At 42.7% G+C, this 21,719-nt stretch overlaps 2 protein-coding genes across 9 annotated transcripts in view; one reads left to right on the top strand and one right to left on the bottom strand.

The window, feature by feature from the left end:
* The window catches only part of SYNDIG1 (synapse differentiation inducing 1), a 188,806-nt gene that overhangs the window by 2,992 nt on the left and 164,095 nt on the right, over positions 1 to 21,719 (top strand). The gene's annotated exons all lie outside the window — the stretch shown is intronic.
* Positions 1,387 to 21,719, bottom strand: part of LOC144294232 (uncharacterized) — a 398,687-nt gene continuing 378,354 nt past the window's right edge. For both annotated transcript variants that reach the window (XR_013361695.1, XM_077866056.1), the window contains one exon: positions 1,387 to 1,549. The gene's annotated coding sequence lies outside the window, so the exon portion shown is untranslated. The remainder of the gene's footprint in view (positions 1,550 to 21,719) is intronic.

The raw sequence follows: 21,719 nt of genomic DNA, 5'->3' as shown, positions 1-21,719 counted from the left end.
ATAACCATCCTGTAAGTGAGCAGGTTTAAATAACACCTTGTCTTTCCATGGTACCAACATGGCCTTGAGCCCCTCATTTTGGCCTTTGCAGGGCCCCCATTGCGCACTGGAGATGTTCATGACCAACACGGGCCAATTGCAATACTGACCTCTAGCTTGAGCAGACTTGACATTACCAGCAAGATTCTTGGAATGAGTGGATGAAGGTGGCAAGGATTGAAGCGTAGGGTGTTCCTTTGTCAGCATCAGCAAAGCAGCAGGGCTGAGTAGCAAGGCAACTTGTTCATTCAATGAGAAGTCCTGAGGCTGTTTTGCCGAAAACAGGCTGAAAAGAGGTGGTATTTGAGCCATAGTTCTTGGCCTGGCATCACTACACTGGAGACATTAGGCCAACGTGTTAAAAAAGCAAAACATTGAAGATATGCATACATTAAAAATTCCAAATTTTAAAGGTAGGCTGACCGGGTTCCTACCGATGTCACCAGGGTTAGAAGAATGAAGGTAGTAGCAGGTGGTTTTAACAAATGTGATTTTTCAACATGCACTGTGCAAGATACTAAGACATTTCCAGTTATTCCTGAAGTTCATAAGTATGTTTTAGGAAAGGGCTGGGGAACTCTTTTAGGCACTGGGCCACAATTGATGCCTACATTTTATTGGCCAGCCAGTGTACTGGATTTTAGCTGAGGATGCAGGGGGAGAGAATGAGGATATACATTTGGGATTTTGCTGTGTCTGTGGCTGCCCTCCCCACTGCCTTTTCTGGAGGGCCTGTGAGGAGACTTAGGTTTCAAACTCTGGGTTCTGCCACTTGCTTCTTGGGTGATCTTAGTCTGCTCACTTACCTTTTCTGACTGTCTCTTTCTTTTCATCCTGTTTTATCCAGGATTTTGAAAACAAAATGGTTATGGTTGGCACAGTTTTTTAAACAGGGAGGACTTGGAGTTGAGAACATTTGAGTATCTTAGTTGCAAGTCTCTTGGGGTGCATTTGCATCCCCATGGCCCTCGGAGAGCTCCGGACCAGGCCCTGCTCTGCACCTACATCCTCAGCAAGAGCCAGAGTGAGGACAGCGTGTGTTCCTCCACGCGGGCCTGCGTCCTCCTGTAGGAATGTGCCTGAGTGGTATAGATGTTCATGTCAGGTGGGGTTTAGAGGGAATATACAGGAAAGACTGTGAGCAGAAATATATCCGTAACACGACTCAGTTTTGACTCCTATCACATTATAAAAATTACATGATGCATGTTCTCTAGGAGAAAATATTTTAATATCGGTTATCAACAAGCCACAAAGCACCAAAGCACATGGTGATTTAAGGTACAAATGTTGCTTAGATCAAAAATCCTAGTCAACTTAAATTGTTTTATGATAAATAATCTGTTAAGTTGCATTACATAGGGATCCCTGGGTGGCGCAGCGGTTTAGCACCTGCCTTTGGCCCAGGGCGTGATCCTGGAGACCCGGGATCGAATCCCACGTTGGGCTCCCGGTGCATGGAGCCTGCTTCTCCCTCTGCCTGTGTCTCTGCCTCTCTCTCTCTCTCTCTCTCTGTGTGACTATCATAAATAAATAAAAATTAAAAAAAAAAAAGTTGCATTACATAAAATACTGAAGCCCAAGAGCAACAAATGAACTCTGAGATCCAAGATACAGAACCAAGCATAACACAAACAGGAAACAATACACATGCACAGAAAATACAGAAGGTAGAAGCTGCTTCTGGAAGCATACTTCTGACCAGCCCAGTGGACAGCTTTAGATATTTACTCGCATGAGAAAAATTTATCTAGGAATTCAGTTAACATTATTCCAGAGAGATGGGAAGTTTTGCCCTGGAGGTTCAAAATGTTTAGTCGATGCGAAACATTTTGAGGTTTTGGTTCTTAATCGATTCTTGTATTATTCACAGTCATTTGAAACTTAGGTCTTTATAATTCTATAATGTGGTGGCATTTAGGGGTGTAACCCCATGGAAGAGGGAATGAAGGTAGTTCCTGAATACAAGGTCAGTCTTTCAGAAAGGGCCAGTTTAGTTTAGATTCATATCATAAAAAATTATTGCTTCTTAAACCTTCAGACTCATTGGTTAACCACTTTCAAATGTGCCTCCCTTCTGTTTCTTCTTTAATCTTCTTGATTGAGGAATGTCAGTGTCCAAAACAAAACAAAAAAGCAAACAAACATTTCAGACAATTAGAACTACAAATGTTTTATTCCATTGCCTGAACTTTAAAGATGCTTCTGAAGGAGAAAAAATATTTTACTCAAATATCCTGGAGCTTCACTTCTGCATAGGGAAGCAAAGAAAAAAATGTTACATAAACTCCCCTTTCTGCCATGTGTACAATATGCAGGATTTCTCTTTTTCTTCCTTCCTTCCTTCCTTCCTTCCTTCCTTCCTTCCTTCCTTCCTTCCTTCCTTCCTTTTTCTTTCTTTCTTTCTTTCTTTCTTTCTTTCTTTCTTTCTTTCTTTCTTCTTTCTTTCTTTCTTTCTTTCTCTTTCTTCTTTCTTTCTTCTTTCTTCTTGAGAGAGAGAGAGGGACAGCGAATGTGAGCAAGGAAGGAAGGGGAGAGAGGGAGAGACAGAATAATCTCAAACAGGCTCTGCACCCAGCACAGAGCCCAACTTGAGGCTGGATCTCATGGCCCTGAGATCGTGACCTGAAGTGAAATCAAGAGTCAAACACTTAACCCATGGAGCCACCCAGGGGCACCTACAATATGCAGTTTTTAACTTATTGATATGACATTATCCTCAGACTTGGTGATACAGGCTCTCAGTTGGTGTAGGTGTTTGAAATAAGAAGTTTTATTTTGGGGGTCCTAGTGGGCTTAAGTTCTGGAACAGGGCTAGGAAAGCCAGTAGCATTAGAGGAGACCCTGAGGATGTCCAACACCACCTGCCATAGATTTTTACCAATTATTTTATTATTTGCAGTGTCAAAATTGCCTTTAAATAAAGTACTGGGATGCCTGGGTGGCTTAGCGGTCTAGCGCCTGCCTTCGGCCCAGGGTGTGATCCTGGAGTTCCGGGGCCAAGTCCCACATGGGGCTCCCTGCATGGAGCCTGCTTCTCCCTCTGTCTGTGTCTCTGCCTCTCTCTCTGTGTGTCTCACATGAATAAATAAATAAAATCTTAAAAAAATAAATAAAGTACAGTAGTTCCTCCTTAGCTGCAGGGGATGTGTTCACAGCACCCAGATGCTTGAAACACTGGATAGTACCAAACCCTGTATAAATTTTGCTTTTTTCCTATACATACGTATCTATGTTAAAGTTTAGTCTATCAGTTAGGCACAGTAAGAGATTAACAACAATGGTTAATAGTAAAATAAAATAATTATAGCAGTATACTGTAGTAATAGTTATGTGGATGTGGTCTCTCTCTAAATATCTTACGAGACTGTACTCACCCTTCCTGTGATGCTGTGAAATGATAAAATGCCCATGTGATGAGGCGAGGTGAGGTGGGCTGAATGGGGTAGGCATTGTGATGTAGGCTGCTGTGGACCTTCTTACTGTGTGTCAGAAGGATGACCTGCTTCCAGGCCTCAGCTGGTAGTGTGTAACTAAAACTGCAGAAAGTGAAACCGCAGATAAGGGGGCGCATTTGTGTGGGCAGCCTTCTATTAGAAATCTCAGCCTTGGCACCTTCCCCTATGTGTTTCCTTTAGAAGGGACCTGGAGCTTACCAGTTGGAATAATGGGGCCACGTTCTGGAGGGCAGTCAGGAAAGTTGAGAGTGTGCATAGGGCCTGGCCTGTGCTGGTAACTCAGACATCCTTGGATGTGTTTTAAGAGCCACTCAGCTGCTCCAGATCTCCTGTAGCCCCTGTGTGCACACAGATGGTGGACGGAGCCCTGCACTGGCTGGGCCCAGCACTCCCAGCTCAGTTCTGAAATGTGTCCCAGTGTCTCTTGCCTGCATGCAACTTATTTTCACGTTTCTCCCCCAATCCCTTTCCTTTCCCATAGTGTCCTTTGGTACAAGCAGTTCCTCCACAAAGAGCTATGAGTAGATTAATTAATATGCATACTATTTCATAGCTTTTCTTTCTACACTAAACCCAGAGACACAGCACATTTATTATCAGCACTCCAGTGTAGTACAGTGCACTAAACTCCCTCCCAAACGTGGACTTCTGGTTGAAACCCGATTATAAATAAAGGGGAATCATCTGTGTTGCTATTTCTAAGTTCATTCTCTGCCTTTTATTTTTATATTGATAATTTTTTAAAGCCATGAACATAAGTATCCCCCCTTTATACATCGGGCAACCACATTGTTGTTCTTTATTGAATGAGATCATCAAGGCTCTTGAAATTCTCTTCCTACTGCCTCTGGGAGGGGCAAAGGCCATGCAACCGTGTTCCACTCAGTGATTCAGAATAAGGGGAGCTGCTGATTTGACAGTCTTCATCCTCCTGTCATTCCCTTTGACCTTTCTTGTTGGGATCCTCTTGCATGATGTTCATTGGCGCGATGGTTAATCTGAATATTTCTTGGTGTAGCTGTATTAGTTATGAATAGGAACGTTGAATGTTTTTGGAACATCATAGTCTATTCTAAAGCAAAAGGAAAAGTATATTTGTTGACTCAAAATGTGCAGAATAATGCAGTTTCCTTTCCTGATAGGAGACCTTGAATAGCTGATTTGCCAAGTACCCTTCCAGGAAAAAAAACATACTTCAGGTTTCTGAGTCCCAAGCATGTACTTCCATTCCAGATCCAGTAATTACTCTGTAGTAATTACTGCAGGCCGACGGGGCCTTACAGCACATGTCAGCTCAGTAAGTGGCTCTAGCGCAAAGTGTGACCAGCATGGTGGCACCCTCTTTCCATTGGAGTTTGACCATGGTCCAGCCTCAAACACCCTGTTTCTTTGCCAGAGCAGAGGTATTTCCCTGTGTTCAAGAACTTCATAACACCAGCATTCTATTTTGGAAAGTTCATGCTTTGGAATGCCACACCTGGCTGGTGCCTCCCTCCTCCCTTTCTATACAGTTTTTTGCATTCCTTCGGTTGGGAGCTCCTCTGCAGGAAAAGACTACCTCCCATCAATGGTCCACTGCCATTCTGTTCCACTCATAGTTCAGCACTGCCTGTCTCCAGCTGCTCTGTGCACCCAGGACTATAGTTACCAAACTCACAGATGGTACGAGCAAAGGGTTTCCCGGTGACCCCTTGATAAGGAATGAGTTAGCCAATCTCTAACCCGTCTAGAACTGTCTTGCCTCCCCATATCTTGTGCTCTACCTATTCCAATGTACCTTGGTACCTACAGTTTCTGATGACCCTCAGAAATTGCCAGTCCAACCTAGAATTGCAAGATATGTCTGATTTTAGGCTTATTTCTAGGGCTGGAGAAACAGCCTGGTGGGAGGGACCCCAGGCCCTTAGGCATCCAGGTGACCCAGTAGATTCTTCTGATGGCATCTGAAGGCCTTCCCACAGCACAGTTCCTGACTCTTGCCCCAGGCCCCACAGCCTTGAGTTTCTGTGCTTCTGCAGATTGGGAGCTCAGCTTCGACTCCTGACAAGCCACCCCAAACTCAGGCTTCATGCTCCTGGGCTTGTCCTGTGCACTCCAGAGAAAAAGTTGTGTGACCTCTCTGGAACATCGTTAGACCAAGAAGGGGTCTCTCCATCTTCTAAGCAAGGGCCCAGAGGCCTTGAATGCTTGTGTGCTCTCTGCATGCAAGGACTGAGGAGTGGCAGTGTCAAGGTGAGATCAGCCTACTTTAGGAGCAGAAGTGCTCACTGATGACCATGAATTTCCAGACTGTGGATGTGGCAGGTGGCAGAGACCTGACCAGCTGGGAGAACAGGGAACAGTGAATCTTGATGGGGCACATGGTGCCCCACTTTCCCTTGGCTACAGTGAATGTGAGTACCAGAGAAGTGGGTTAGAGGTAGCCATGGGCTCTGGAGGCATTAGCACTTTAGTGGAAATTGGGGCTGGGGGCTGGGTAGTAAGGGGTGAGTGATACAGGGGTCCATGGAGAGCCAAGCCCAGGCCCATACCCAGGCTGAGGGCTGACCTCACTTCTGCAGGACTGCAGATATTTCAGACGCCAGCCACTGGCCCGACTGGACCTATGACACCAATGAGTCTTCTAGCCTTCCTGACCTCAGGATTTGGCTCTCAGGGCTGGACATGGACACCACTCCACGTATGGTAGACCTTCACTTTTCACTCTCTCTGAGGTGAGGAATTGTACCCACTGGCACCTCACAGCAAAGCCAGGTTGGCTGCATTGAGGGGGCAGCCTCACAGTTCTGGTTTCTGAATGAAGTGAAGGGGAGTGAATGAATTTGGAGAAGCAGAGTGAGCTCAAGTCTGGAGGCCAGAATAAAGCTTGTAGAGCTTTTTTTGTAGCTTGTCATGAATGTTACTAGTATAACCAATGGATGCCTTCTACTGCTTATATCTTACTATATTATCCATATCTCTCTCCCAGGAAAGCAGGGGAAAGGAAGAACAAGGGAGAGGAGGGGTGAAGATTTGAAATGTGTGTATTGTTCCTTTCATTTCCTTAGCAACCTCTTGCGATGCCCCCGTTATATATTTGGTGGGCTGAGAACTAAAGGAGATACACAACCTGCTCTGTGATCTTTTACTGCTAGTTGCAGGGCCTCTGCACATGCATAGGGTTTGTTTGTTTCTGTGGTTGTGTCTAAAGTTCGTGCTTTGCTACACATGACACTCAGTTTTCCTGGCATTGCTAGTACCTAGCATAATCCTTAGGACAATTATACATTCTGTGCAATAGTGGGACAGACAAACAGATGCAGACACTTCCACTTTGGAACAAACCCCAAGGAGTACAAAATGTAATTAGGTCATTTCTCCATCTGTGCGTTTTGGTGGTTTCCTTGGAGGATAGTGCCTACAGCAAGTCAGCAATCTGTGACCCATGGTGTAGGGGAAGGGAAAACAGGCTTAGGCCAGGCCAGGGAGTTGTGTGCCTAGAAAAGTCCAGAACAGAAATCTCCTGCAGAACATAGAGTGATCAGAGGAGAAAATCTGTTTCCACTAAATGCCATAGGCCCCAGACATTTATAGAGAGCATCAAAATAAACTAAATAGGACAGCAGGTGACCCAGAAAGACCTTGTGGGCACTTTGCTCTTTTGTTGCTCTCAGCATGACGCTTTTCCCAGAAGATGCAAATGTCTTGTCTCCTTCAATGCTGCCCAGAAATGCTGGTCTTCCTGGAATTTGTATTCAGAACTTTATATATTTCAAAAATATATTCCAGAGAGTTGGACTCTGTCTCTCTTAAGACGTAACTTGGTGCTTTTCTTAGAGAGTGAAATGCAGGTGAACTTCATTGTTTCTTGGGGCACAAATCAAATGGACTCTGTCTCCACTGTGCTGTGACTTAGCCAGGAGGATGTCTTGGGAGCACAGTCCTGACCATGCACTTCTCTCTTCTCTGACTCTTTCTTCCCCTCCTTGATTCTCCTTGATTTCACTTACGAGGCCTTTTCTGACTGAGAATGGACTGAGCCTTAGCAGGAGCCCACTGTTTTTCATACTCCCCATATCTGAACTAACCAAACTGTGATTTATATATGCAGCTGGCTCCCAGATTTCTTGCTCTATCCCTAAGACTTCCCAAGGCTCAGCTTTGTCTATCCTGTGCCTGTTAGCATCTCCATTGTAAGTATCAGCCTCAGGGAACACCCTGTTGGTCTCTTCCAGGCCCTCTAGTTCCCTGGCCTTGCTGTTCCTGGTGATGACACATGGTGACCCAGAGAGCCATGCCACAAAACTGTTTGCTTCTTAGGCTCCTACCTTTTCCTTGTCAGCAGATTTCTTTTCTTCTCAGTATTTTTTTTTTACCTCTCCCTTGCATCTCTTTCACCATTAGCCCTGTCTAGACACTCACCTCCTTCCGCGTTCTCTCAGCAGCTTCCTGCAAAGTCTGCTTCCATGTGCTTCTCACTTCCATCCTCTAGGACTATTGAAGACTGAGATTTCTAAAGCACACCTCTGCCTCAGTGGTCCTCATCTCAAAGCCTTTCATTGGCTTTTCCTCTCCAGTAAAATAGGATAGGCTGCCTGGAGAAGATAGCAGGCTGTCAATGACAGTCCTGTCCACCTTCCAGATTCATTCCAGATTCACCTCTCTGGGTTCCCAGAACACTGGGCCATTCCTGCCCCCAACACACACACACACACACACACACACACACACACACACACAGGCACGTGCACACTACATGCTTTCATGCCCCTCTCTATATTGGTTGGCACCTCCTGCTAATCTCCTTCAAGGCTCAGCTTGGCCATTATTGGACCCCTTCCTTTAAAGTTCAGTGTCCCTGCCCCTGGGCCTTCCCTGTTACCTGGGCTCACCTCGTTCTGGTGTGGCATTAGCAAAACAATCAAAGTAAGAGATATCTAGAAATAATTTTGGCAAGAAATATATAGGAGCTGTACAATATATAGAATTTTACTCAAGGAAAAAGAGAACTTGAATAAATAGAAAAAAATACCATGCTCTTGGATAAGAACACTCAATAGTAATAAGGTGACATTATTTCACCAAGTTAATTTATAAGTTTAATACCATTTAAGTCAGAATCCATATGTTATAATTGCCTTTTGAACTTGACACAATTATTCAAAACTTCATGAAAGAATAATCTGTGATACCATTTTTTTTAATGAAGAAGAATGAAGGAGGACTTGTCCTCCCAGATAATGAAACTAAGCATCAAAACTACACCCATTAGGATGGCTACTATAAAATAAAATTTTAAAAAGTAAATGGTGGCCAGCATGTGAAGAAATTGAAACTCTTGTGCACTGTTGGTGGGACTTTAAAAAGGTGCAATTGTTACTGAAAATAGCATGGAGGTTCCTCAAAAAAAATAAACAGAATTACTATATGATTCAGCAATCCCATTTCTGAGTATATATCCAAAAGAATTGGAAGTGGAATCTTGAAGAGATACTTGCACACTCATGTTAATAGCAGAGAACCAAAAGGTAGAACCCAAGGATGCAGCCCAAGTGTCCATTGATGGATGAATTGATTTAAAAGGATGTGGTATAGACATACAATGGAATATTATTCAGCCTTAAGAAGGAAGAAAATTCTGGCCCATACTACAACATGAATGAACCTTGAATAATTTTATTAAGTGAAATAAGCCAGTTATAAGAAGAGTACTGTATGATTCTACTTATATGAGGTTCTCAGAGAAGTTAAATACATAGATACAAAATATAGATCAGTGGTTACTAGGAGATGGGAGATAAGGAAAAGGAGGAATTGTTTAATGGGTATGGAATTTCAGATTTGCAAAATGAAAAAATTCTAGAATTTCCCAGCAAGCAGAAGTCCAAGACCAGATGACTTCACTGATAATTCTACCAGATTTAAGGAAGAATTAATGTCAGTCCTTCCCAAACTCTTCCAAAAAAGTAGAAGAAGAAGAGGAGGAGGAGGGGGAGGAGGAGGAGGAGGAGGGAACACTTCCAAACTCATTGCATAATGCAAGCACTACAATGATGCCAGAACTATACAAGGATGCCACAGGAAAAGAAAATCACAAAATCCTTGATGAACTTATAGGTAAAAATCCTTAACAGAATATTAGCAAACCAGAATCAACAATACATTAAAAGGATCCCACACCATGATTAGGTGGGATTTGTCCCTGGATGCAAGGATGGTTCAGTATCTGCAAATCAATGTGATGCATCACATTAACAAAATAGAGAAAAATTGTAAAAAAAATAGAGATCATCTCAAAAGAAGCAGAAAAATACAGATGTATGTGGCAAAATTCAACATTTATTTATTTATTTAAAATATTTTGTTTATTTATTAAAGAGAGAGAGCAGAGCACAACAGAAAGGTGGGGTGAGTGGGTCAGAGGGAGAAGGAGACTCTCTGCTGAGTGGGGAGCCCAATGTGGGGCTCAGTCCCAGGATCCCAGGATCATGACCTGAGCCAAAGGCAACACTTAAACAACTGAGCCAACCAGGCACCCCTCAATGTCAATTTATGATAAAAACTCAACAAAGTGAGTATAAGGAGAATATATTTCAACATAAGAAAAACCATATATGATGAGCCCACAGCTAACATCACACTCAACAGTGAAAAGCTGAAAGCTTTTCCTCTAAGATTCTTCCTCCCAAGAATAAGACAGGGATGCCCATTCTCACCACTTTGATTCAACATAGCAGAGATCTAATTCACAATGTGAATATAGCTTAACACTACTGACCTTTGTACATGAAAATGGTTAAGATGGTAAATTTTGTTGTGTCTTTTTATCACAATAAAGACAATCTCACATTCATTAGAGCTCTAAGGTTCTAATTACTAGCAAATAATTGACAGATTGTTCTAGTTATCTACTGTTCATAATAAACTACCCCCAGACTTAGTGCTCATAGATATGTGGGTTAGAAATTCAGAGAAGGCACAGCAGAGATGCCTTGCCTGTGCTCCATAATGTTTGGGGTTTTGGCTCTGAAGACTCCAATGGCTGGGGCAGGAGTCACTGGGGGCTTCTTTGCTCCATACCTTACCTTCCTGGGCTGGGTTCACTAGAAGGCTGGACCCAGCTAGGACCGTCACCTCACCTCGAGTGCCTACACTTGGCGTCTCCATGGGGCTTCCTCACAGCTGGTGGACTCAAGGTAGACAGATTGCATGTGCCTTGACCAGTACTCCAAGAGTGATCATGAGTGATGCACAGTGTATAAGCTTATTCAGCCCAACCCCATTTTGTCAGTTAGAGACAAGTCTCAAGCCCATATTGAAGGAGACAAAAATTAGACTCAACTTCCTAAAGGGACACATGTCAAAGAATTTGTTACCACGTTCAGTCTGCCATGATAGGTAAGATAGAGATCTCTGGAATAGATTCTGACCTCCAGAGCTTATTGTATTGGTGAAGGCAGAATGGCAAGCAGAGAAAGAGCCAAATAGGTCAATAGCTAGATTTAGGAAGTTGGCTGTTTGGGTATAAAATTGAATTATATCTCTCCATATCATAAAATTTCTGAATGAATATAAAAAGAAAAGCATTGATAAATAAATAATAAAAAGCATAAATTCAGCCTGCAGTTGAATATCTTAGCAGCATTTCTAAATGAGAATAATGATAAAGATTAACCAAATATATGTTATTCATTCTGTGCAACAAACACTGTGAGCAAAATTAAAAAGCATAAAATAACCCGGAAATAAACATTTGTGACAAATGTAATAAATGTTTCATCCTTGTAGAGCAAGCAATAAGAACCCAAACAACCTCATCGAAAACTGAGCACAGGCCATGGAGAATAAGTTGAGAAGAAATGGAAATGACTAACATGTAATTATACGCAAAAGCATTTATCCTCACTTGTGAAAATATGAAATTTAGTTTGAGAAGATACATCTTGTTTCCAAAACAATTTCATAGAGTCAAAGATGGTGCTGCTCAGGTCAGTAAGGACACCTGAAGAAGATGTGAGCTCTAGTTCTCTGTGTGGGAGAGTTGAGTTAGCCCTTCATCCAGGTCCTTCTGTTACCTCCTGGATCCCACACATGAATCCACTAAGCAGCAATTCTAAATACTGCAAAATACATGCATCTAGACTTGAAGTAATGAGATATTGCGAAAAACCCTAAATGCCTGTCATGAAGGGAATAAACATGTAAAATAATGAAGTCCTTCCGATAAATAGTATGATAGACTCAATACGTGGTACATTGACCAGGGCTGTGCCTGGTATGTATTTATATGGACGCATGTCTGTGACAAGCTAATTAAAGATGGAAATCTAGAGAGAAATATGTTAAAAAATTGTGTGAATGTGTTAATATATGTGAGTATAGTTCATAATCCATTCAAAACATGTTGGAAGGCTATTCCCCAAATTATCAATAGGACATAGCTATGAGGAATAGAGCAGGAGGAGAAACTTTCGTGGTTTTTTGTTTTGTTTTGTTTTACTTTATACACATTGGTATGGTTTGAATTTATATTTTGTGTAGATACTATTTTCTGTATGATTTTACACAGGGAACTGCAAAGAAAGGAAAAGTGGAATGTAGAAATCTCTTTGGACTCTGGTCATGAGAATAAACTAACTTCCTACCTTCAAAAAGATAGATATTTAGGAGAGCCAAGATGTTAGGGACAAGAACAGCCATAAGAAAGGACACAGCAGAAGAAGCCCCTGGAGGGAGGGCCATAGCAGCAGCCCAAGGAGTGCCCATGGATCTAGACCCTCCCTCCACCTTCTTCTCTGTGCAAGCACTGGGGGACAAGCATCCAAAAGTTTAAAGACACTAGAAATGTGAGTCTCATGATATCTAACTCTGAAAAAAGCAAATAAATAGTTGGGAAAAAGTAAATTTATAAAAATAAACATGTATTGCTTTTGCAATAAAAAAATTAAAAATCTATCCCATGGAAATAATTAGAAGTCTGGATAAAGTTTTTTGGATTCATGCTCATACATGCTTTGGGGGAAGTGGGAAACCAGGGGCCTTCAAAAGTGGGGTGAAGGGTGTTTGTGCAAAGTAAGTGGTGCATGTTCAAGTTGCAGTGATGAAGCAAGACTCAAAACTGCATGTACTTAAATGTAGAGGGAGAAAAATGCGTGTTTGGAAAAGACTAGAGAAGAAATCCCGACCTTGTATGCAGATTTTTATTCTTCTCATATGTACTTCTAATGCTCTAATTGATGAGTTATTACCATTTGGGCTAGAGCAAACTAAGTTTAGAAGAGATGTTATTTTGTTCCTTCTGTATTCCTATATCCTATGCACCCAGTAGGAGAAACTGGCACACAGTAGGAGCCTGATACATAGTAGGAGAACCTCAGCTAATGTTTGCCCTTCATTGACTTCCTCTCAGCCCCATGCCCTCCTCTGGAAAAATCTTTTCTGTGCTCCTGCCCAGCATCCTCAGCTTGAGTGAGTTCCCACCCTCTCCTCTACACATGCTCTAGCAAGCCCTCTCCCGTGGCTATACAGCCCACAACAGTGGAGACTCTTTAGAATTAATTCGTTCAACATATCTCAAGTGCCTACCATGTGTTGTATCTTGTGTTAGATGTCAGAGATAAGAGAAGAAAATCTGGGGACCTTCACTGTACCCTCAAGGGCTTGTCTGATTGGATAAGACTTCACTTACTGTACATGCATGCATGCAAGCTTGATGATACAGATGAGTACAGGGACTGTGGGGCTTGAAGACTCCTCAGTCAGAGCAAGAGGTAGGGGTGCTCTGGCAAGGTTCAGCCAAAACTCAAAAGATGGAAGGGTTAGAACAGAGGAGAATTAGAAAGAAGGGATCTTCTAGGCAGAGACTTCAAGATAAGGATCAGAAGTCAGATTTGGTATTTCTGTATAGCCTCAGAACCTGATCTGTACCAGTGGTGTTTACTGGAGTCTAGAATACTGGATGGAAAACAGCAGAGTCAGATTAAGCCACAGATAACTGTGACTTCCTAATGCTGCGTGCAGATTGCCCCCAAACTTACTAGTAGAAAATGCTCACGGTTTCTGAGGGTAGGCAATTTAGAAGAAGACAACTGGGTACGTGCAACTCTGGTATGTTGTTAGGATGCAGTTAGAGGGTCTCTAGAGGTAGAAGATTAGGAAACTTGGACAGCCAGGCATCAACTGGGAAGCTCTATTAAACCTCAGGAACTCTCCTTGTGGGCTGCATTGGACTTCCTTGCAGCATGGAAGGCTTGAGGTGTTGGACTTCCTCATGACTGCTCAGGACTCCAGTGTGAGTCTTTCAGCAGAAGACACAAGTCACACAAAATTTTTCTGACATAGCCTCAGGAATCACGTAATGGCATTCCTGCCATATTCATCAATTACATGTGAATCACAAGCCTGCCTAGATTCAGGAAAGGAGACAAGGCCCCTACCTCCCAATGACAGGAGCACTAAGGACATATTGTGAAATAATTATGGTATGGGAAATACTGTTATGTTCACTTTTGCAAAATATGATCTGACACAAATACTGAAAAGTAAAATACTCAAAGGATGTGCTTTCTATATTGTAGGTCTTTAGATCACAAATAGATGGAAAGTAGAACCCTTTCTCAACATCAAATGATCCATCTTTTTAGTATGTGGGTTCTTCCATAGCTCCTTACTTATTTCCCAATATCAATATAAATTCTTAGTGTGTTAAATTACATCTCAAAAGTATATTTTAGGGATGCCTGGGTGGCTCAGTGGTTGAGCATCTGCCTCTAGCTCAGGGCGTGATCCTGGAGTCTGGGGATTGAGTCCCACATCAGGCTTCCTGCATGGAGCCTGCTTTTCCCTCTTCCTTGTCTCTGCCACTCTCTGTCTTTCATGAATAAATGAATAAAATCTTTAAAAAACATAAATAAATAAATCAAAATTATATTCTAGAGTGTTATGCTCTGTTCGGTCCACAGTCAGAAACTGGGGCATAGCTTTAATAGCACCAGTATTGTCCACTGTATGGGTTTGTTATTACATAAGTGAATTGCAGGTCTTAGAAATTTGGTTCTATTCCATCATTCTCCAATATTTTTACTGAAAAGATAGAAAGGAAAGGTAAGAAAAAAATTGGATGTTATATGCACTTGTATGTGTAATAACTTCTCCAGATTTACACAGAAATCAGTGGCAAAGTTGATTTGGATCTAGTTTATTTTTTTTTCCTTTTAACCTTTTTTTTTTTTAATTGACATGCAAAATCCAAAGACCTCTTTATGCAATTGTGTGAGTATATAGGTTAGAAATGGCCAAGCTTGACAAAACACAGTAAGTTAGGGACTCCTGGGTGGCTTAATCCTTGAGTGTCTGCCTTTGGCTCAGCGCATGATCCCGCAGTCTCAGGATCGAGTCCCACATTGGAAGCCTGCTTCTCCCTCTGCCTATGTCTCTGCCTCTCCCTCTGTGTCTATCATGAATAAATAAATAAAATCTTAAAAAAAATAACAGGGAGTTACTTGACCAGCAAAATAGATTTATTTGAGAATGGCAGAAGGATTGCAATTTGAGACTTGCAGGCTAAGGCCAAACTAAAGGCAAGTCTGAAAGACAAAGGAGAGAAACCATTACTTTATAGAGAAAAAGAAGAAGTTGAGAGGGGCTGCTTTTATCAAAGTCCTTTAAAGGAGGATGAGACTTTACAGTGGTGATGATTTCTCATTGGCTGAGTTGTGGCGGTTTCTCATTGGCTGGACTGTTCCCCGGCAAGGAGAAAATCTTCCCCACTCCTGCGTCTAGTAAAATAGACTTCTTACTGATGGAAAATGCAAGGTGCCTTCCTCCTCAGGTCTGAAGTTTAGGAGTGTGAGAGCCTGAGTGCACCCTTCTGGCCTCTTGGCTCCATTTTGTCTTTTTTTCTTTTTTATGATGACATGCATTCTGAGAGTTGGGCTATAGGTTGTCACTTAAGTAGTATTCTACTCATTAGAATTATAAAGTAGATCTCTAAACGTCCATACAGCAAACAAGTATTAATTTATCTGGAATCTGGTTTATGACCATTAGAAAACAACTAAATACAGCTAAACTAAGATGATTCCTAATATAGTGGCAATATAGAAAGCATAGACTGTCTCACACTATGTTTAGTTTGTAATGATAGACATTATCACTTACAGCATGGAGGCTCTGGAAGGTGTAGGATACGAGGGGTCACTATCACACTGTGATTCTCTAACTTACCCCATAATTTGCCTAGGAAAACATGTAATTGTCAGTTTAGTTGCAATTGTGTGAATTTTTCATAAAAAATAAAATATTATACAAATGGTCATTTCTTTGCAGGTTAAGATCAAATGATGATTATGCTAACCTTTATTTAAAAATATGGCCAGTCGGAGGAGGGGCATGACGGCAGAAGAGTAGGGTCCCCAAATCACCTGTCCCCACCAAATTACCTAGATAACCTTCAAATTGTCCTGAAAATGTACGAATTCGGCCAGAGATTTAAAGAGAGACCAGCTGGAATGCTACAGTGAGAAGAGTTCACACTTCTATCAAGGTAGGAAGACGGGGAAAAGAAATAAAGAAACAAAAGGCATCCAAAGGGAAGGGCAACTGCAAGGAGCCAGACTAAGGACAGGGCGAGTGTCCCCAGGACAGGAGAGCCCCGTCCCGGAGGAGCAGGAGCTGCACCAACCTTCCTGGACGGAAAGGGTCTCGCAGGGAGTTGGAGCAGGACCCCAGGAGGGCGGGGATGCCCTCAGGCTCCCTGGGACACTAACAGACACCTGCGCCCCGGAGAGTGCGCCGAGCTCCCTAAGGGCTGCAGCGCGCACGGGGGACCCGGAGCAGCTCGGGGGGCTCGAGGGCGGCTCCGCGGAGGGGGCTGCGGGGCGGGAGCAGCTCGGGGGGCCTCGGGGGCGGCTACGCGGGCTGCGGGGCGGGAGCAGCTCGGGGGGCTCGGGGGAGGGAGCAGCACGGGGGGCGCTCGGGGGGGCTCAGGGGCGGCTCTACAGAGGGGGCTGCGGGGCCGGAGCAGCTCGGGGGGGCTCGGGCGGCGACTCCCCAGAGGGGGCTGCGGGGCGGGAGCGCGAATCCAACAGCGCAGGCCCCGGAGCACAGGGCGCCGGGACACAGCCCAGATCGGCCTCCCCCCGGGACAGGCAGAGGCCGGGAGGGCCCAGGACAGCAAGGACGTTCCTGCCCCGAGCTGAGCAGATCAGCGGCCTCGCCCCGGAGCCTCCAGGCCCTGCAGACGGAGAGCTCTGGAGCTACTGCGGGGGCTGACTCCAGGGCTGCAGAGCTGGCCCCACCACTGCGGTTGTTCCTCCTGGGGCCTCACGGGGTAAACAACCCCCACTGAGCCCTGCACCAGGCAGGGGGCAGAGCAGCTCTCCCAAGTGCTAACACCTTCAAATCAGCACAACAGGCCCCTCCCCCAGAAGACCAGCTAGACGGACAAGTTCCAGGGGAAGTCAAGGGACTAAAAGTATACAGAATCAGAAGATACTCCCCCGTGTTTGTTTTTTTCTTTTTGATTTGTTTGCTTCCACCACCCCCTTTTTCCCCTATCTTTTTCTTTCTCTTTTTCTTCTCTTTTTTCTTCCTTTTTCTTTCTTTTTCTCTTTTCTTTCCTTCTTTCCCTCCTCTCTTTTTCTCCTTTTCCCAATACAACTTGCTTTTGGCCACACTGCACTGAGCAAAATGACTAGAAGGAAAACCTCACCTCCAAAGAAATAATCAGAAACAGTCTTCTCTCCCACAGAGTTACAAAATCTGGATTACCATTCAATGTCAGAAAGCCAATTCAGAAGCACTATTATACAGTTACTGGTGGCTCCAGAAAAAAGCATAAAGGACTCAAGAGACTTCATGACTGCAGAATTTAGATCCAATCAGGCAGAAATTAAAATCAATTGAATGAGATGCAATCCAAACTAGAAATCCTAATGACAAGGGTTACGAGGTGGAAGAACGAGTGAGGGACATAGAAGACAAGTTGATGGCAAAGAGGGAAACTGAGGAAAAAAGAGACAAACAATTAAAAGACCATGAAGATAGATTAAGGCAAATAAACGACAGCCTGAGGAAGAAAAACCTATGTTTAATTGGGATTCCAGACGGCGCCAAAAGGGCCAGAGGGCCAGAATATGTATTTGAACAAATCCTAGCTGAAAACTTTCCTAATCTGGGAAGGGAAACAGGCATTCAGATCCAGGAAATAGAGAGATCCCCCCATAAAATCAATAAAAACCGTTCAACACCTCGACTTTTAATAGTGAAGCTTGCAAATTCCAAAGATGAAGAGAAGACCTTAAAGCAGCAAGAGACAAGAAATCCCTGACTTTTATGGGGAGGAGTATTAGGGTGACAGCAGACCTCTCCACAGAGACCTGGCAGGCCAGAAAGGGCTGGCAGGATATATATTCAGGGTCCTAAATGAAAAGAGCAGGCAACCAAGAATACTTTATCCAGCAAGGCTCTCATTCAAAATGGAAGGATAGATAAAGAGCTTCCAAGACAGGCAGGAACTGAAAGAATATGTGACCTCCAAACCAGCTCTGCAAGAAATTTTAAGGGGACTCTTAAAATTCCCCTTTAAGAAGAAGTTCAGTGGAACAATCCACAAAAACAAGGACTGAATAGATATCATGATGACACTAAACTCATATCTGTCAATAGTAACTCTGAATGTGAACGGGCTCAATGACCCCAACAAAGGTGCAGGGTTTCAGACTGGATAAATAAGCAGGACCCATCTATTTGCTGTCTACAAGAGACTCATTTTAGACAGAAGGACACCTACAGCCTGAAAATAAAAGGTTGGAGAACCATTTACCATTCGAATGGTCCTCAAAAGAAAGCAGGGGTAGCCATCCTTATATCAGATAAACTAAAATTTACCCCGAAGACTGTAGTGAGAGATGAAGAGGGACACTATATCATACTTAAAGGATCTATCCAACAAGAGGACTTAACAGTTCTCAATATATATGCCCCGAATATGGGAGCTGCCAAATATTTAATCAATTAATCCAAAGTGAAGAAATACTTAGATAATAATACACTTATTCTTGGTGACTTCAATCTAGCTCTTTCTACACTCGATAGGTCTTCTAAGCACAACATCTCCAAAGAAAGGAGAGCTTTAAATGATACACTGGACCAGATGGATTTCACAGATATCTACAGAACTTTACATCCAAATCAACTGAATAAACATTCTTCTCAATTGCACCTGGAACTTTCTCCAGAATAGACCACATACTGGGTCACAAATCGGGTCTGAACCGATACCAAAAGATTGAGATCGTCCCCTGCATATTCTCAGACAATAACGCCTTGAAATTAGAACTAAATCACAACAAGAAGTTTGGAAGGACCTCAAACACATGGAGGTTAAGGACCATCCTGCCTAAAGATGAAAGGGTCAACCAGGAAATTAAGGAAGAATTAAAAACATTCATGGAAACTAATGAGAATGAAGATACAACCATTCAAAACTTTGGGATGCAGCAAAAGCAGTCCTAAGGGGGAAATACATTGCAATACAAGCATCCATTCAAAAACTGGAAAGAACTCAAATACAAAAGCTAACCTTACACCTAAAGGAGCTAGAGAAAAAACAGCGAATAGATCCTACACCCAGGAGAAGAAGAGAGTTAATAAAGATTCGAGCAGAACTCAACGAAATTGAGACCAGAAGAACTGTGGAACAGATCAACAGAACCAGGAGTTGGTTCTTTGAAAGAATTAATAAGATAGATAAACCATTAGCCAGCTTTATTAAAGAAGAAGAGAGAGAAGACTCAAATTAATAAAATCATGAATGAGAAAGGAGAGATCACTACCAACACCCAGGAAATACAAGCAATTTTAAAAACATATTATAAACAGCTATACGCCAATAGATTAAGCAATCTAGAAGAAATGGACGCATTCCAGGAAAGCCAGAAATTACCAAAACTGGAACAAAAGAAATAGAAAACCTGAACAGGCCAATAACCAGGGAGGAAATTGAAGCAGTCATCAAAAACCTCCCAAGACACAAGAGTCCAGGGCCAGATGGCTTCCCAGGGGAATTCTTTCCAACGTTTAAAGAAGAAACCATACCTATTCTACTAAAGCTGTTTGGAAAGATAGAAAGAGATGGAGTACTTCCAAATTTGTTCTATGAGGCCAGCATCACCTTAATTCCAAAACCAGACAAAGACCCCACCAAAAAGGAGAATTACAGACCAATATCCCTGATGAACATGGATGCAAAAATTCTCAGCAAGATACTAGCCAATAGTACATTAAGAAAATTATTCACCATGACCAAGTAGGATTTATCCCCAGGACGCAAGGCTGGTTCAACACTCGTAAACAATCAGTGTGATTCATCATATCAGCAAGAGAAAAACCAAGAACCATATGATCCTCTCATTAGATGCAGAGAAACCATTTGACAAAATACAGCATCCATTCCTGATCAAAGCTCTTCAGAGTCCAGGGATAGAGGGAACATTCCTCAACATCTTCAAAGCCATCTACGAAATGCCCACTGCAAATATCATTCTCGATGGGGAAGCACTGGGAGCCTTTCCCCTAAGATCAGGAACAAGACAGGGATGTCCACTCTTACCACTGCTATTCAACATAATACTGGAAGTCCTAGCCTCAGCAATCAGACAACAAAAAGACATAAAAGGCACTCAGATTGGCAAAGAAGAAGTCAAACTCTCCCTCTTTGCAGATGACATGATACTGTACATAGAAAACCCAAAAGCCTCCACCACAAGATTGCTAGAACTCTTATAATTTGGTAGTGTGGCAATCAAAATCAATGCCCAGAAATCAGTGGCATTTCTATACACTAACAATGAGACTGAAGAAAGAGAAATTATGGAGTCAATCCCATTTACAATTGCACCCAAAAGCATAAGATACCTAGGAATAAACCTAACCAAAAAGGTAAAGGATGTATACCCTAAAAACTATAGAACACTTCTGAAAGAAATTGAGGAAGACACAGATGGAAAAATATTTCATGCTCATGGATTAGCAGAATTAATATTGTGAAAATGTCAATGTTACCCAGGGCAATCTACACGTTTAATGCAATCCCTATCAAAATACCATGGACTTTTCTTCAGAGAGTTAGAACAAATTATTTTAAGATTTGTGTGGAATCAGAAATGATCCCGAAGAGCCAGGGGAATTTTAAAGAAGAAAACCATATCTGGGGGCATCACAATGCCAGATTTCAGGTTGTACTACAAAGCTGTGGTCATCAAGACAGTGTTGTACTGGCATAAAAACAGACACATAGATCAATGGAACAGAATAGAGAATCCAGAAGTGGACCCTCAACTCTATGGTCAACTAATATTCGATAAAGGAGGAAAGACTATCCATTGGAAGAAAGCCAGTCTCTTCAATAAATGGTGCTGGGAAAATTGGGCATCCACATGCAGAAGAATGAAACTAGACCACTCTCTTTCACCAGACACAAAGATAAACTCAAAATGGATGAAAGATATAAATGTGAGACAAGAATCCATCAAAATCTTGGAGGAGAACACAGGCAACACCCTTTTTGAACTCGGCCACAGTAACTTCTTGCAAGATACATCCACGAAGGCAAAAGAAACAAAAGCAAAAATGAACTATTGGGACTTCATCAAGAGAAGAAGCTTTTGCACAGCAAAGGATACAGTCAACAAAACTCAAAGACAACCTACAGAATGGGAGAAGATATTTGCAAATGACCTATCAGATAAAGGGCTAGTTTCCAAGATCTATAAAGAACTTATTAAACTCAACACCCAAGAAACAAACAATCCAATCATGAAATGGGCAAAAGAAATGAAGAGAAATCTGACAGAGGAAGACATAGACATGGCCAACAAGCACATGAGAAAATGCTCCACATCACTTGCCATCAGGGAAATACAAATCAAAACCACAATGAGATAACACCTCACACCAGTGAGAATGGGGAAAGTTAACAAGGCAGGAAACCACAAATGTTGGAGAGGATGTGGAGAAGGGGGAACCCTCTTCCACTGTTGGTGGGAATGTGATCTGGTGCAGCCACTCTGGAAAACTGTGTGGAGCTTCCTCAAAGAGTTAAAAATAGACCTGCCCTATGATCCAGCAATTGCACTGTTGGGGATTTACCCCAAAGATACAGATTTCATTGAAACCCCGGGACACCTGCACCCCGATGTTTATAGCAGCAATGTCCACAATAGCCAAACTGTGGAAGGAGCC

The sequence above is a fragment of the Canis aureus genome, chromosome 22 (genome assembly GCF_053574225.1).
Source record: "Canis aureus isolate CA01 chromosome 22, VMU_Caureus_v.1.0, whole genome shotgun sequence".
Classification (NCBI taxonomy): domain Eukaryota; kingdom Metazoa; phylum Chordata; class Mammalia; order Carnivora; family Canidae; genus Canis; species Canis aureus.
Note: the sequence above shows the minus strand (reverse complement) of the source record. Positions and strands in the feature narration are given on the sequence as shown.